The sequence below is a fragment of the Bos taurus genome, chromosome 24, assembly GCF_002263795.3.
Source record: "Bos taurus isolate L1 Dominette 01449 registration number 42190680 breed Hereford chromosome 24, ARS-UCD2.0, whole genome shotgun sequence".
NCBI lineage: Eukaryota > Metazoa > Chordata > Mammalia > Artiodactyla > Bovidae > Bos > Bos taurus.
This window is the reverse complement of record NC_037351.1, coordinates 33,979,449-33,997,562: the sequence shown is the minus strand read 5'-3', so window position 1 is coordinate 33,997,562 and position 18,114 is coordinate 33,979,449. Positions and strand designations below refer to the sequence as shown.

General features: G+C 41.1%; 1 long non-coding RNA gene across 2 annotated transcripts; it reads right to left on the bottom strand.

The window, feature by feature from the left end:
- Nucleotides 1-6,592: 6,592 nt before the first annotated feature.
- Nucleotides 6,593-16,692, bottom strand: LOC104970025 (uncharacterized). Of its 2 annotated transcripts, none has more exons than XR_815147.4 (3): nt 16,474-16,692; nt 10,553-10,669; nt 6,593-7,557 (listed from the first exon to the last, which is right to left on the bottom strand). It is a non-coding gene; the product is annotated as an uncharacterized lncRNA (long non-coding RNA). The 2 variants fall into 2 exon arrangements; XR_815146.4 differs by lacking the exon at nt 16,474-16,692 and adding an exon at nt 14,966-16,452.
- Nucleotides 16,693-18,114: the final 1,422 nt, after the last annotated feature.

Genomic DNA, 18,114 nt, shown 5'->3' with positions numbered 1-18,114 from the left:
AGGGCATAGTCTGAGTGCTCTTGTCAGAGTTCTGTTATTGTTACTTACTGGACAGGGTACATCATGCATACTGCTTTATTTTTATTGGTTAACACCTTTCTAAAATTTTATAATAAATACTTATAGCAGCAAGATTAAAAAAAATCTGCTTTTAAAAGAATTGCATGAAGTACATGTTGAAGGAAAAATTAGCTGCTGGACTTCTATTTCAGAAGAAAATTGGTGATGAAAGGTATAAGTGACACAAAATATTGGTTGACGTTCAAAGCACTATGGCGTTAATACTGTACAAACAGTTGAAGAAATATTAACATCTATTTCAGGCTGTGGATGTTAGCCGTCAGGTCCATCAGCAACAACTGTGGCACACAGCAAGCCTGGCTAACTAATGAACTAACCAACTAACTAACTAATTAGCTTCCCTTCTTCCTTCTCCCTTGTTCTTCCCTCCTTTTTTCTTCTCTCATTATTTTATGTGAATTTTCAAAATTACAAAAACAAATAGTATAGTGAACCCTTATGTACTTGCCATCTAGCTTCAATATCAATTTCAATATCTTACCAATTTCATTTCATCTCACTCCACCTTTCATTTTTGCTGAGGTTCAGTTCAGTCCCTCAGTCGTGGCCAACTCTTTGGGACCCCATGGACTGCAGTACGCCAGGCCTCTCTGTCCATCACCAATTCTGGGAGCCTACTCAAACTCATGTCCATTGAGTCGGTGATGCCATCCAACCATCTCATCCTCTGTCGTCCCCTTCTCCTGCCTTCAATCTTTCCCAGCATCAGAGTCTTTTCAAATGAGTCAGTTCTTCGCATCAGGTGGCCAAAGTATTGGAGTTTCAGCTTCAGCATCAGTCCTTCCATTGAATATTCAGGACTGATTTCCTTTAGGATGGACCGGTTGGATCTCCTTACAGTCCAAGGGACTCTCAAGAGTCTTCTCCAACACCACAGTTCAAAAGCATCAATTCTTCGCTGCTCAGTTTTGTTTTGTTTTTTTTTTAATCTAACTCTCACATCCATACATGACTACTGGAAAAACCATAGCTTTGACCAGATGGACCTTTGTTGGTAAAGTAATGTCTCTGCATTTTAATAAGCTGTCTAGGTTGGTTATAACTTTTCTCCCAAAGAGCAAGCTTCTTTTAATTTCATGGCTGTAGTCACCATCTGCAGTGATTTTGGAGCCCCCCAAAATAAAGTCTGTCATTGTTTCCCCATCTATTTGCCATGAAGTGATGGGACCAGATGCCATGATCTTAGCTTTCTGAATGTTGAGCTTTAAGCCAACTTTTTCACTCTCCTCTTTTATTTTCATCAAGAGGCTTTTTAGTTCTTCACTTTCTGCTATAAGGGGAGTGTAATTTGTGTATCTGAGTTTATTGATATTTATCCCCAACAATCTTGATTCCAGCTTGTGCTTCATCCAGCCCAGCATTTCACATGATGTACTCTGCATATAAGTTAAATAAGCAGGGTGACAATATGCAGCCTTGATATACTCCTTTTCCTATTTGGAACCAGTCTGCTGTTCCATGTCCGGTTCTAACTGTGCTTCTTGACTTGCATACAGATTTCTCAGGAGGCAGATCAGGTGGTCTGGTATTCCCATCTCTTGAAGAATTTCCCACAGTTTGTTGTGATCCACACAGTCAAAGACTTTGGCGTAGTCAATAAAACAGAAGTAGATATTTTTCTGGAGCTCTCTTGCTTTTTCCATGATCCAATGGATGTTGGCAATTTGATCTCTGGTTCCTCTGCCTTTTCTAAATCCAGCTTGAACATCTGGAAGTTCATGGTTCACGTACTGTTGAAGTCTGGCTTGGAGAATTTTGAGCATTACTTTGCTGAGGTAGTTTAACATAAATACCGGAATCATGTCACTTCACCCATAAATAATTTATTATACTTATTGACTTCTTTCTTCTAGCAAAACTAATGTGTATGTTTTTATAGAAAATTTGGAAAAGCACAAGGGGAAATTAATGTAGCCTGCACCCCTGCAATCTAAGTCACCATTAACATTTGATGTTTTTCCTTCTAGATCTTTAAATTATACATGTGTGCACATGAATGCATGTTCACTACCCACTTATGCATATGTGTGCATCTATGCATATATTCAGAGGCATTTATTTAATATACCATATCTATCATATGTTGGTCAGAAGACCTCTGTAGCAAGCAACAGAAAACTCAGTTCAAACTTGCTTAAACAATAATGGGAATTTTGGGGCTTTTACGAATGAGAAGATCAGGGGCAGTGTGGGTGTGGTACCTGGCTTCCTCAGTTCTCTGCTCAGCATCTCTGTCATTCTTGGTTGTCTCTTGTTATTGATGGGCTCCATTTTCAGACTGGCTTCTTCACACTTGCAAAACCAGGGCTACAGTCTCTTATGTCCATCTTTCTAGGGAAAAAGAGCATCACTTCTCTTAGCTCAGAGTTCTGAGCTGTGCTCTGACTGGCCCACTCCTGAGTTAATCACTAAAACAAGAGACTTGGGATTACCCTGCCTAAGCAACTAACTCCAGTATTCTTGCCTGGAGAATCCTGGGGATGGGGGAGCCTGGTGGGCTGCCATCTATGGGGTCGCACAGAGTCGGACACGATTGAAGTGACTTAGCAGCAGCAGCAGCAGCAAGCAATTAGCATCCTTCACAGCCAGGGCTGGGAAGAGACAAACCACATGTCAGATAACCAATGAGGGAGGCATTGAGAGGAGGAAAGGATGCTAGAGAGGCAGCATCCTTGTGCCTTATTCTATGTCTTCCTAATTTCTCTACGTATGTATGTTTATGTGTGTGTGTGTGTGTGTGTGTATCTATTGATTGATCAGTCAACTGATCAACACTTTCCTTCCCTTTAAGTCCTTGAAATTTCATTCAAAGCTCCCAATCACGTTCAGGGTAAACATACCCACTCCTCGAATATCCCAAGAGAAACAACTCAGGTAAATCCTTTGTGTGTCTGATAGACTCCACTGAAGGTTGAGGCACATGGGGAGTTGGGAAGAGTTTACCTTGTAGAGATATCATTTAGAAGAGAAGATTAGATAGCCCTCTAATACGGTGGTTCTCCACCACTCTATGGAAACATTTGGCAATGAATGGAGACATTTTTGGTTGTCACAAGTGCTGCTAGTGTTGAGATCAATGATGCTGCTAAACATCTCACCATATGCAAGGATAGCCCTCCCCACTCTTGGCCTTCCTCATGTGTGAAAATAAAAGCCCTCTTTTTAAAGTCCGTTTCAGCCAGTGTTTCATGTTACTTGAAACGGAAAACATCCAAGTGATATATTGTTAGGTTGACTTCTGTAATGTTATTTTAATTGTCTCTAGAGCATGTCTAGACTATAATACATTTAATAATCCAGTGTGACTTAACAGTTAGGCAATTTTCCATTTTCAGTCACTCTAATATAACGAGGGTCCCTTTCTGCAAATTGTGCCAAATAAAATTGCAAGCATTTTTCTGTTTCCTAAGAACAGGAGGCTTGCATTCATCCACCCATTTTTATTTTGTGAGTGCCCACCATGGTGGGGGCTCAGGCTAGAACTGTGACTTAAAATAGACAAGATCCCAGTCCTTGTGTAGCTCATGAGAACTTGTGCTCTTTTGATTTGAAACCAACCAACCAATGGTGTGAAACTTATTTCCACCTATTGGTTCTTGGAGAAAATAAAGCGATTTTAAGTGTTTCAATTGGTAATACAAAGTAAACATATTTTAGCATAAAGAGTTATGGTTCTAGACTTTATAGCTTCTTAGGGAAATCCACAATTTTCTGTGCATGAATTCAAATTACCTATTCCTTTACATTATTTATTTGTCTTAAACCTACTTTACTGAGGTCTAACTGATATAAGAAAAGCTATAGTTATTTAACATACATGACTCGGGGTGTATGGAGATAAGTATACACTTAGGAAGCCATTATCATAATCAATGCCCTACACTTATTCATCAGCTCTTGCTCCACAAATCAAAACCATAATGAGATATCATGTTGAACCTGTTGGGATGGCTATTATTTAAAAAGGACAAGTGTCGGCAAGCATTCAGAGTAAAGAGAACACTTTCATACTGTTGTTGGGGATGACAAATGGTGCAGCCACTATGGAAAACAATATGGAGGACTTCCCTGGTGGTCCAGGGGTTGAGAATTCACGCACCAATGCAGGGGTTCACAGTTTTGCTTCTTGTTCGCTGTGTGATGTTGCACAAGTTACCAAACCACTCTGAGTCCCCATATCTTCATTGACTAATACTGAGATAAAAGTGGAGTCCTTTACTGAGTTATTTTGAAAAATGGTATCATAATGTATATGAAAGAGCATGACCAGGAAAGAATGTGAAAGTGTTAGTCACTCAGTCGTGTTTGACTCCTTGCGACCCTATGGACACAGGCTCCTCTGTCCATGGAATTCTCCAAGCAAGAATACTGGAGTGGATTGCTATTCCCTTCTCCAGGGGTTTTCCCTACCCAGGGATTGAACTTGGGCCTCCTGGATTGCAGGCAGATTCTTCACCATCTGAGCCATGACCGGGAGACATATCAACTTTAGTCTTTGCTTGTTTTAGAGGTTAGTTAACAGGAAAATATTTTGAAAATTGAGTCCCTAGATATTTGTTGTAAGAACATGATTCTATTTTTATTACACAAAAATACACAAGCATTATTCTGTGACTCAGATCATGAACTCCTTACTGCCAAATTCAGACTTAAACTGAAGTAGGGGAAACCACCAGACCATTCAGGTATGACCTAAATCAAATCCCTAATGATTATACAGTAGAAGTGATGAATGGATTCAAGGGATTAGATCTGATAGATAGAGTGCCTAAAGAAGTACGGATGAAAATTTGTGACATCGTACAGGAGACAGTGATGAAGACCATCCCCAAGAAAAAGAAATGCAAAAACTCAAAATGGTTGTCTGAGGAGGCCTTACAAATAGCTGAGAAAAGAAGAGAAGTGAAAGGAAAAGGAGAAAAGGAAAGATATATCCATTTGAAATCAGTTCCAAAGAATAGCAAGGAGGGATAAGAGAGCCTTCCTCAGTGATCAGTGCAAAGAAATAGAGGAAAACAATAGAATGGGAAAGACTAGAGATCTCTTCAAGAAAATGAGAGATACCAAGGGAATATTTCATGCAAAGATGGGCTCAATAAAAGACAGAAATGGTATGGACCTAACAGAAGCAGAAGATATTAAGAAGAGGTGACAAGAATACACAGAAGAACTATACAAAAAAGACCTTCATGACCCAAATAACTAGAGTGGTATGGTCACTCACCTACAGCCAGACATCCCAGAATGTGAAGTCAAGTGGGCCTTAGAAAGCATCACTATGAGCAAAGCTAGTGGAGGTGATGGAATTCCAATTGAGCTATTTCAAGTCCTAAAAGATGATGCTGTGAAAGTGCTGTACTCAATATGCCAGAAAATCTGGAAAACTCAGCAGTGGCCACAGGACAGGAAAAGGTCAGTTTTCATTCCAATCCCAAAGAAAGGCAAAGCCAAAGAATGTTCAAACTACCACATAATTGCACGCATCTCACACGCTAGCAAAGTAATGCTCAAAATTCTCCAAGCCAGACTTCAACAGTACGTGAATCGTGAACTTTGAGATGTCCAAACTGGATTTAGAAAAGGCAGAGGAACCAGAGATCAAATTGCCAACATCCGTTGGATCATCGAAGAAAGCAAGAGAGCTCCAGAAAAATATCTACTTTTGCTTAATTAACTATGCCAAAGCTTTTGACTGTGTGGATCACAACAAACTGTGGAAAATTCTTCAAGAGATGGGAATACCAGACCACCTTACCTGCTTCCTGAGAAATCTGTATGCAGGTCAAGAAGCAACAGTTATAACTAGAAATAGAACAACAGACTGGTTCCAAATCGGGAAAGGATTACGTCAAGATTGTATATTTTCACCCTGCTTATTTTACTTATATGCAGAGTACATCATGCAAAATGCTGGGCTGGATAAAGCACAAGCTAGAATCAAGATTGCTGGGAGAGATATCAATAACCTCAGATATGCAGATGACATCACCCTTATGGCAGAAAGTGAAGAAGAACTAAAGAGCCTTTGATGAAAGTGAAAGAGGAGAGTGAAAAATTTGGCTTAAAACTCAACATTCAGCAAACTAGGATCATGGCATCTGGTCCCATCACTTCATGGCAAATAGATGGGGAAACAATGGAAACAGTGAGAGACTTTATGTTTTGGGGCTCCAAAATCACTGCAGACAGTGACAGCAGCCATGAAATTAAAAGACATTTGCTCCTTGGAAGAAAAGTTATGACCAACCTAGATAGCTTATTAAAAAGCAGAGGCATTACTTTACCAACAAAGGTCTGTCTAGTCAAGGCTATGGTTTTTCCAGTAGTCATATATAGATGTGAGAGTTCGACTATAAAGAAAGCTTAACGCCAAAGAATTGATGCTTTTGAACTGTGGTGTTGGAGGACTCTTGAGATTCTCTTGGACTTCAAGGAGGTCCAACCAGTCGATCTTAAGGGAAATCAGTGAATATTCATTGGGAGAACTGATGTTGATGCTGAAACTCCAATACTTTAGCCACCTGATTGGAAGAACTGACTCTTTGGAAAAGACCCTGATCCTGGGAAAGATTGAAGGTGGGAGGAGAAGGGGACAACAGAGGATGAGCATCACCGGCTCAATGGACATGAGTTTGAGTAGGCTCCAGGAGTTGGTGATGGACAAGGAAGCCTGGTGTGCTACAATCCACAGGGTTGCAAAGAGTCAGACACGACTGAGCGACTGAACTGAACTGACAGAAGCATTGTTGAAAAATGAAAAGACACACTCGCAGACATGTGCACACCCACACACATACACACATACTCTCTCAATATCAAAGTATTAATATCTACCCAGGGTCTACTGAACTATCCTGCCCTTGGCTTCTATTAATAATCAAAGGACATCAGTGACACTGTACATCTTGTCTTTACATGGAAGAAAATCTATCAACATTATCCTTTAAGCTTTCTTTCCCTATGATTCTTCTTAGGAAAAATTTCTCCACTCAGGTTGCATAAATAGTCAACCATATTTTATTCCAAAAATTTGAGGATTTTTTGCAAAGATTTAAATTATTAGTCCATCTGGAATTAATTTGATATGGGGTAGGAGAGATGTATCATATTTTTGCAAATGGTAATCCATTTGCAAAATGGATATCTTTGCAAATGACACTCAACACCATTTTTGGAATGACCCAGCCTCTCATCACTGATTTGAGCTGCAAATTTTTCCATACACTAAGCTACTAAATATCTCTGAGAATGTTTCCGGAGGAGCTATCTTTTCCACTGAAATGACTGTCCTCTGCTCAATCAGTCTCACATATTTTAATAAACTTCAGAGAAGATTTTAATATCTTTATGTGAAGATTTCAACTTTTCTTTTCCAACATCAGTTGGCTTTTTAGCATGCTTCTTTCTGATGATCTTGTAGAATCCTTCTATTTTCACATCCCAGACTTCCATGACAATGCAGAAAAATCTTCAAACCTGCAACAATATAAAAATTTAAGGTGACAGACACTATAATGTCAGAGGCAGTGTATAAGATTTCCAAATCTTAAGGAAATTGGAGCAGGATTCAGAAAATCTCCAAAAGGTTTGATCTCCACTTGAAAGAGTCCCAGCTTTGCTGCCTCCAGATATACTTTGAGTATATACACTTCTGGGCTTCCCTGGTAGTTCAGCAGGTAAAGAATCTCCTGCAATGCAGGAGACCCCCTGGAGAAGGAATAGATTACCCATTCCAGTATTTTTGGGTTTCCCTGGTGGCCAGACAGTAAAGAATCTGCCTGCAATGTGGGAGACTTGGGTTCCATCCCTGGGTTGGGAAGATCCCCTGGAGGAGGGCATGACAACCCACTGCAGTATTCTTGCCTGGAGAGTCCCCATGGACAGAGGAGCCTGGTGGGCTACAGTCCATGGGGTCACAAAAAGTCAGACATGATTGAATGACTAAGCACAGCACAGCAGCCTATACACCTCTCTTACTGCAACTGGTTTGCATTTTAGTCTTTTTAAAAAAATATTGGCTTCCTGCCTCAGAATATGAACTCATGTCAGGCAGGGACTATTTCTTTTTTAAAAATTAAATAATTAACTTTAATTGGAGGATAATTACCTTGCAATATTATGATGGTTTATGCCATACATCAAAATGAATTGGCCACACGAATACATGTGTCCCCCCATCCTGAATCCTCTTTCAACCTCCTTCTCCACCCTATCCCTCTGGGTTGTCCCAGAACACCAGCTTTGGGTGCCCTGCTTCATGCATAGAATTTGCACTGGACATCTATTTTACATATGGGAATATACATGTTTCAGTGCTGGTCTCTCAAATTATGCCACCCTCGCCTTCTCCCGCTGTAGATATCTTCTGTGCTACTGCATGGTGATCAGGACATAGTCAATGCTCACAGGACGTTTAGTGAATGAATGCATAGTACACAAGCTTCTTCTGTTCTGCAAGTCCATGCATGGACTTTCCCTCTGTCTCTGTTGAAATATAAATTCCTGAAATACCTGAGGTCCTCCATCCCCCATCTCCTGCAGCAGCTCCTCTGCGTGGCTTGGTGAAATTTTATATCGACAAGACCTCAGGCCCACTGCAGACTTGGTCCAGAGATTTGTGCTATTGGATTCTTCACTGGTTTCCTTCTTTGGTTTCTTTCTTCTTGGCAGTCTAGCCTTCTATAGGTACCCGATAGTCTGAAGAATGTCCTGGTCTCAGATTGGGTGGGTTCATCTTTGACCAGACCCGCAGCTCTGCAGTGGAGGAGGAGAAAGGGCACTTGGGATAGTTAACACCAAATTAATTCTGGTAACCGTGGGGTGACACGTTGTGGCTGGTTCTCCCTCTCTCACAGGAGCAGAGGACAATTGAGTGTCATACAGCAGACACAGGCATTTGCCTCTTGTAACCCTGGAGGTCAGTTAGGAATGGATGTTCAAGAGTTCTCCATGATTCCACTGTGCTCTTGTCCTCCAGAGATGAAACTATGGTGCTCGCCAGCGCCCACCCTATGCCAGGTCTCAGATTTTACCTTGTGTGTGTGTGGTTTTTTAAATATAATTTTATTTAGTTCGTTATTTGGGGCTGTGCTGGGTCTTCATTGCTCTGTGCAGGCTTTCTCTAGTTGCCCGAGTTGGAACTACTCATTAGCTCCGGCGCATGGGTTTCTCATCGTGGTGGCTTCTCCTGTTGCGAGGCATAGGCTCTAGGCATGAGGGCTCAGTAGTTGCGGCTCATGGGTTTAGTTGCTCTGAGGCATGTGGGATCTTCCCAGATCAGGAATGGAACTGGTGTCCTTTGGGTTGCAAGGCAGACTCTTGACCACTGGACCACCTGGGAAGCCATCTTTTGTCAATCTTAACAAACCATATCATCTTAATGAAACCTACAACACTGTCTCTACATAGCACTATTGCTCATTTTCCCTTTTGTTATTTTTTTTACCATTAGAGAAACTGAGGCTCACAGAGGTGCAGCAACTTGTCCATGGTCACAGAGCAGAATTCAAAATCATGTCACATACCTAGAGCGGGGGTGGTCTATGAATGCTTGTTGGGAATGACATTTAAAGGAAAGTAAAAGACAGGTGATTTTGTGCTTTTATTCATTTGTTATTTACTTGTTTACTATCTCTCAGGGGCAGAACATTAAATATTAGCATCATCCTAATTCATTATTCCTATCAAGAGCTGTGTCCATTGTAGTTTTTACTTTTTCTCTTAAATCTCCCATCCCCGTTTCTTTCACCACTAGAGGCACCACCCTAGTCTGTTTGGTACATGTCCTTGGGTGTGTGTGTATACATGTATGTGTGTGTGTGTGTGTGTGTGTGTGTGTATGCATTCTTGAATATGCATATAGCATTGTCTTTCAGAGGGGTGCACATTAAGTTGTATACATAGCATTTCACTATTTCTTTCTTTTTTTCTCAAAGATCATAAGTTCTTCTTGTGGTGCTTTCTATCCATCTGGCTCCTGGCTTCTGAACACTATGTTGTATTTCACAGTACACATCTATATTTCCCTGAAGAGGGTACCTGGACCACCTCTACCTCTCTGCCACAGAAATACTGTGGTGTTGGGCATCCTTGGACATGTGGGAGTTTCTCAGGGGGAAATATCAAGTCACTGTACTTTCTGTAGCAGGTCAAAGCATGAAAGGAGAGCTGGACAGCTGGAGATGGTGTCATATTTATTTTAAATGGAACCAATAGGAACCAGAGGGCACCCCCATTAAAGGGACTGCTCTACAAAGGGAACCATTAAAATGAATGTAAATCACAGTAGCTTCAGGGACAGTTTAATAACTATCTGACTTTTTATTGGGTGAGCAGGAGATGTGCCAGCTTTCTCCTTACAGAGTCTTCTGGATCCTTCACAGAGAGAGATTCTATCTGAACCGCTCTCGAGATTACTGAGGGCAGAGGGCTGCTCTGGGAGTAATGGCCATAAATCCAATTAGTAACTCACTTTCTCTTTTGCCACAGGCTCTGTTTCCCCCAAACACACAGAAGATAACTCCATACTCTGGAAGCTGGTAGATCCCGAGGGTTCTGTGATAGCATGCCACCAGGACACAAAGGTTTCCTGCATGAGGAAAGGACTGGAATTATATACAGTAAACTGGTACCAGTGGAAACCCCCACACAAGGGAGGGGGTGAGTGCTCGGGTGGCTGGTTGGGGCCTCGTCACAGTTTATTCTGCATACTATGTGTCAACTCAGGCAAAAGTGTGTTCCTATCTTACTTGTGAAATAAGGAAGAAGAAAACCTGCACGGAATCTCTGGAGAATTTGAGCAAGATTAGAGATCATTTCAGCCATGAAATTAAAAGACGCTTGCTCCTTGGAAGAAAAGCTATGACCAACCTCGACAGCATTTTAAAAAACAGAGACATTACTTTACCAACAAAGGTCTGTCTAGTCAAAGCTATGGTTTTTCCAGTAGTCAGGTATGGATGTGAGAGTTGGGCCATAAAGAAAGCTGAGTGCCGAAGAATTGATGCTTTTGAAATGCGGTGTTGGAGAAGACTCTTGAGAATCCCTTGGACTATGGAGATCAAGCCAATCAATCCTAAAGGAAATTGTCCTGAATATTCATTGGAATGACTGATGCTGAAGCTGAAGCTGTAATACTTTGGCCACTTGAAGTGAAGAGCCGACTGACTGGAAAAGACCCTGATTTTGTGAAAGATTGAAGGCAGGAGGAGAAGGGGGCAACAGAGAATGAGATGGTTGGATGGCATCACCAACTCAATGGGCATGAGTTTGAGCAAACTCTGGGAAATGATGGACAGGAAAGCCTGGCATGCTGCAGTTCATGGGGTCACAAAGAGTTGGACATGACCTAGCAACTGAACAAAAGATCAGAGAAACCTTACTTTTTAAAGATGAGGCAAAATAAGGCAGCTGGGGCACCCAGGTCACATGAGCCTGCTCTGCGTGGGGTGGGCACTGGGCCTCGGGACGCATTCTCTCAGGTCCAGCGCGGTCGTCAGCAGAGCCACTGGGGGAGGGGCCCTGTCTGAACCACAGGAGAAGGGTCTTGGACTCAAGCCAATACTTGTTTGGAAACTTACTTAAGAAAACAAATCCTTAAGATTTCCCTGCCAGTCCTGTGGTTTAGACTCCTCCTTCCAATGCAGGGAGTGCAGGTTCAGTCTCTGGTTGATGAGCTAAGATCCCACATACCTCATGGCCCAAAAATACCAAACATGAAAAACAGAAGCAATATTGTAACACACTAAATAAAGACTTTAAAAATTGTCCACATCAAAAAATTCTTAAAAAAAAAAAAAAGAATACAAACTCTTTAATGACTGCTGCTACTGCTGCTGCTAAGTCGCTTCAGTCGTATCCGACTCTGTGGGACCTCATAGACGGCAGCCCACCAGGCTCCCCTGTCCCTGGGATTCTCCAGGCAAGAACACTGGAGTGGGTTGCCATTTCCTTCTCCAATGCATGAAAGTGAAAAGTGAAAGTGAAGTCACTCAGTTGTGCCCGCTCTTAGCCACCCCATGGACTGCAGCCTACCAGGCTCCACCGTCCATGGGATATTCCAGGCAAGAGTATTGGAGTGGGTTGCCATTGCCTTCTCCACACTAAATCTTTATAAACTCAAGAAAAGAATGAGAGGGCTTCCCAGGTAGCACAGCGGTAAAGAATCTGCCTGCCACTGCAGGAGATGCAGGAGACTCCAGTTCAATTCCTGGGTCGGGAAGATCCCCTGGAGAAGGAAATGGCAGCTCACTCCAGTATTCTTGCAGAATGGAAAATTCCATGGATAGAGGAGCCTGGCAGGCTACACGGTCCATGGGGTCACAAAGAGTCAGACATGAATAAGCAATTGAGCACAGAGAAGCCCAAAAAACTGAGATCCCCAGGATAAAAATAAAATCTGTATCAGCTTAAGTTTGATTTTTAAAAATTGTGTAATGGCTCTACTTTTGTTTCCTCTAAGATTAAAAGGATACACCTTGAGAATAGCTTATTTGGAGGATGAATGCCCTCACACAGGGTCCTTTCCATCTCTTATTAAATCTACATTTGTTACAAAGATGTTTCTTGAGGGTTGGTAGTTTTGTTAAAATTATGAGTGAAATGAAGATATGAATGACTAAATCATACTTGTGTATGAGCTTCTAGGAGAAAAAGCAGAAAGGATCTGGGTTTGAATCCCAGATCTGTCATTTGCTAGTAACCTTGAGCAAGTGAGCTAACCCTCTGAAGCTTTAGTTTTATTATTAAAAAATATAAACAATGTGGAGTTCACATGATTACTGTGCAGATTCGATAAGATGCTACTGTGAGAAGATATTCCAATACAATACCTGGCACATGGTAAACTTTCAGTAACAGAGTCTATTAGTATTTTGAGTGTGTACTCGGTTGCGTCAGTTGTGTCCAAATCTTTGCGACCCCATGGACTGTAGCCCACCTGGGTCCTCTGTCCATGGGATTCTCCAGGCAAGGATACTGGAGTGGGTAACCATTTGCTTCTCCAGGGGATCTTCCTGACCCAGGGATCAAACCTGGGTCTCCTGCATTGCAGGCAGATTCTTTACTGTCTGAGCCACGAGGGAAGCCCCATTAGTATTTTAATAGGTACATACTTTAAATTATTATTTTCCCTTGGATGACTCTAGGGATCAGCAAGATATTTGTTAGGTAATTTGCTCTCTTGAATTCCTCAAACGCAGATCCTGAGATGAGGACTTGTGGACAGTGTTTATTCAGGTGATCCCAGGAAATGCAATGAGGAAGGGAGTCCAGGGAGAGAAGAAAGCCAATCAGTGATCATCTGTGGGCAACTGGACTCCAGCCTGGGGACTTTGTGGAATCTACTTTAGAGAAAAGGGGGTGGGCACCAACAGTGTCTCTCACAGCTCCACAAGCACAATCTCCTCCAATTGGAATTTGAGTGTATGCTGTCATTGTGCTTAGAAACCATTTCTGTGTTAAGTTAGACAACTGTCTTTGTTAGCTGACTTTCTCCTTGGTTGGATGGATCCACTTGGCTGCTGCCATCTGCTTCACCAGCTCTTTCTCCATGAACTGATAGAGGGCGTGGCATATGTTACAGCATGGTAAAATCACCCACGACACCAAGTTTAATTCTCCATTTAAAGTGGAGGTAGCTTATCTCTTAGGCTACAGTTCATAAAATTTAAGTGAAGGAGCTTCTGGAAACCATGGTACTCTTTGCAGAGAACACCATGCTCCTTGCAGAGGATCACATAACATGGATATATTTCATGCCAAATGTAAATCAAAAACAATTTCAAGGAATATGACAGTATGATGAAATTATTAACATGAACATACAAACACACATATCAGTTCAATGTAATTGACTTTTCATGGTTTCCACTAGTATTTGTTTGCTAATAATCATTAACTTGTTATCTACTGGAATTTGCTAGCAGATAAGCAATGGTAGGCACCATTGGTGCCTGGTAGGTATAAGAAAAGTATGTGAAGAGAAATATTAAACACGGATCAACATTTACCCATTTTTACATTAATTTGAGACAAACAATCCCTAATTCTTTTTCAGGGACAAAACACCTCTGTTTAATTTATAAAACACTGGCATGTGAGAACTCATTTAAAGCATCAATTAAATCATCTCATGGCCAGTTTGGGGCAATGTTCCACTAATCAAAGGAAGGAAAATCCCATGGTTCTCAGAGTGAATAAAATCCCATGGTTCTCAGCTACTCAGAAGTCTCCAAGAGCGGCAGGTCATGGAGACTCTACTTCACCACAACTGTGACAGCAAAATGTGAACCTCTGATCAGATGAGTGGGCAGACACCAACTCTTCACTTGGGTCACTTGAAATTGTCTATATATAATACATTGCTTTTACTGGGAAAGTTTTAATATTTTGCTCTAAATGGGGCAGTAAGCAACTGAATATAACTAACACCACTGCCTCCTGTGCCTACACCATTTCTTACTTCAGACATGCATTTCCTAAAACTGGAGTGCCTTATCTTCACTTAAGGACTAGCTCACATCTCATGTCCCCACAGAGCTGTACGCGGTCATCTCTGCCACTGCAACCCAGTCCTCTCTTACGACGCTTTCTATACTGTTCACTTGACACTTAATGTCGCCATATGTTGTTTGTGAGTTCTCTCTCCCTCCCTCTCCCCCTGAGTTCTCTCTCCCTTCCTCCCTCCACCCTACTCTCTCTCTCTGTCTCTCTGTCTCATTCTCTCGTGCACATGCGCACACATATCCTCTTCCAATCTCTCCAAACTAAACTAACACAGTTAGCGTCTTATCACTGTTTGTGTCCAGCACATGCCCCCCACACAGTAAGCTTTTGCAAATATATGTGAATCATGCCATAGGGCATTGCCCCCCAAATTACTTACAACCTCACTCTGCCAAATGTCAGTGTTTCTCAGAATTGAATAATGTAGAGATCACTTGCTGCTGCTGCTGTTAAGTCACTTCAGTCGTGTCCGACTCTGTGTGATCCCGTAGATGGCAGCCCACCAGGCTCCCCCATCCCTGCTTAAAGGCAAAGAAATGTGTGCACCTCTAGTGTTGGCTTAATATTTTAAAGTATTAGTTAAATATGTTTAAGTATAAAATAAAGCATAAACTCATTCTGCTTACACCTCTAATACAACCATGAAATTGAAAGTTTACAATTAGATGCAAATAAGCCTAATAAATTCAAATTAATTTCATGTGACGGATCCATGCCTTTGCTAGTCCATTGTTCAGAGGGTGAATATGGTCCTGGCTCCTCTCGTGCAGGCTTCCTCTGACTCAGCTGTGCCATTTCCCCATTCATTTTCTCTATTTGAACCACTCAATCATTTGAACTTTATTTGGCACAGATACATCATTTCCATATTCATTCTAACCTTTCTTTTTTCTCATTTACCTATAACAATGAATATACTTTTTGGCATCCATGTGGACTTCAACACAGATATTGTGAAATCTTATGGCAGTACTTTGTTACCCGATGGTCATCCAAATGATGCTTGTAATATTACTAGCTGATATTTACAGACTGTTTACTTTGTGACAAAGTATATCTCACTTAATTCTCACATAAACCCTCTGATAAAGTGGCTATTATTTTTGCTATCTTCAGTTCAGTTCAGTTCAGTCACTCAGTTGTGTCCGACTCTTTGCAACCCCATGGACTGTAGCACGCCAGGCCTCCTTTGCTATCTTATTGAGGCTCAAAGAAATCCAATGATATTCTCAAATCCATGCTACTCATAAAGAATTTAAACCCATAATGTCTGACTGCAGAACCTGAACATAACACTTGTATTTATTTATTTATTGGCTGCCCTGCAGAGCCTGTGGGATCTTAGTTGCCCAACCAGGGATCGAACCTGAGGCCACCATAGTGAAAGTGTAGAGGTCTAGCCACTGGGCCATCAAGGAATTAGCATGAGCACAATACTTATAATAATTTGCTTATTTATCATTAAAATGAACACAAAATTAAAATAAGTTGTACAGAATCAACTCGCTCCAATGTTTTCTATTGCCATATGCTCACAGCTCATCGGGTGCTCAGAAATCATGCCTGTAGATTTTCTGAACCACTAAGGACAGGAGCAGTGATAGCAGGTAAAATATGACAGAATCCAGCTTAGTGTCCCCAGGGAACGAAGGGCTTAACTGATAGAAATGTGCAGTGCTAATTGCCGTTCTTAGTAAATGTAATATATTCAAAAGAGTTGAGCAATATGTGTTTCATACTCTCCTCTATTATACTGTCCAGACAATGTTGTCATTCAGAAGTTTATTGACTCTCCCAACATTCAGCTTCAGTGCAAGCCGTCAAGGACAGCAGAGTGTTGAGTTCACCCATGAAGTGGAGAACAACCACAACGGCACACAGTCTCACCTGCAGAAGCAAAGTGCTCCCAGAAGTGGAGTTCGACCTTTTCCTTCAGCTTACTGATTCAAGCTTGCAAAATTCAGAGTGTCCTCCCGCAATCTGTGGAATATGCTGACTGCCAAACTAAGGCAAAGGATCTCTTAAATTATGACTTACTGCCGGTGTCTTTCCTTGTTCAGTAGACTGGTTCTGTTGAGAAAACATCTGGACAAGAAGAGAGCATACCTTTAGTCCCACCCCCGGCCCCCACCCGCCCTACAGTACACATTCACTCAAATCTCTTCTTATTCTTAAAGAAATATGTATCTACTAATGTGATTGGCTTCTGTTTCCCAAGTAAATTGGCAACTTAGGAATGAGAAAAAAGCTTGTACATTTTAGACCTGTAAGGAATAACGATCATTTTCTTAGAAGAGTGCAAAAGACCTTGATTTCTCTGATTTGTACGTCATCTGCTGTGCTCCCAGCACATTGCACTGGGCAAGGCTGAACCCAGTGAAGTATTAGACAAGGTCTTTATCCTTAAGAATAGTACAAGCTTTATAGCACATATTGGAGCCACACACATCAACAAAATTAGCTACATACAGAATTTGGCTAGTATTCCTTCCATCTTACAAACAACTTGGTAGGGTAAAATTTGAGTGTTATTACCTCACGTAGACACAGCTATTGGGTACAGGAGGTGAAAGCCAAGGTCATGAAACTAATTAGTGGCTGAGCCAAATCTAGAAGTCAGATTTCCTTGTCTACAGTTTCTCCCACTAGACCAAATTGTTTCCTCAGACCAACACAGAAAAAGCATTCTAGAAGGTATTTAGATTTATTTCTAAAGTTGATCTGGCTCCATCACAAATATATAAAAAAAAAAATCCACCTGATTTGTAATTGGAGCCTGGAGTAACAGCCACTGCCTAAGTTGATGATTTCGTTACCAGCTGCTGAAACACTTCCATGGGAAGACATGAAATTCCTGCAGGAAATGACTCTAGGCAGCTCTGAATAAGTAAGGAAATTAAATGACTAACTTTAATGTTTCCTGGTTTTTGTCTATCTTAATTAACAACTTATTTTGGTAAAGGAAAAACTGACCAACTTTGTAACAGGCAACATGTAAAACTTAATATTTGTTTACAGTAAAAACATGACTCTCATGTCTGCTTTTATTTAAAGAAAAGAAAAATAAATTTTTGAATCATTTTCAGTAACCGTATTTATTAAGTTGTCCCTCTTTTGAAAAAAAAAACCAATTACAGCATATGTGTGTGGGAAATATCAATTTCCTCCTCATAGTTCCCAAAGGTGCACTTGAGAAAAATGTGTTGATTATTAACAGACTAATATTTTTGTGGTAATGTTATTATTGAACATCTACAATAATTAGGGTTGGGGGTTGATAGCAGAATTGCAGTCAGAATACATTATTGACTTCTGGGTCAGATTAAATACAGCATGGATCTAATTGAAAATTGTTACTAGTTTTGATATATATTTTATGGGATTCTTATTTTGCCTTCATTCATTTTTTAAAAATTCATTTATTTAACAGTATTTATAACTCAGACGGTAAAGCATCTGTCTACAATGTGGGAGACCTGGGTTCAATCCCTGGGTCGGGAAGATTCCCTGGAGAAGGAAATGGCAACC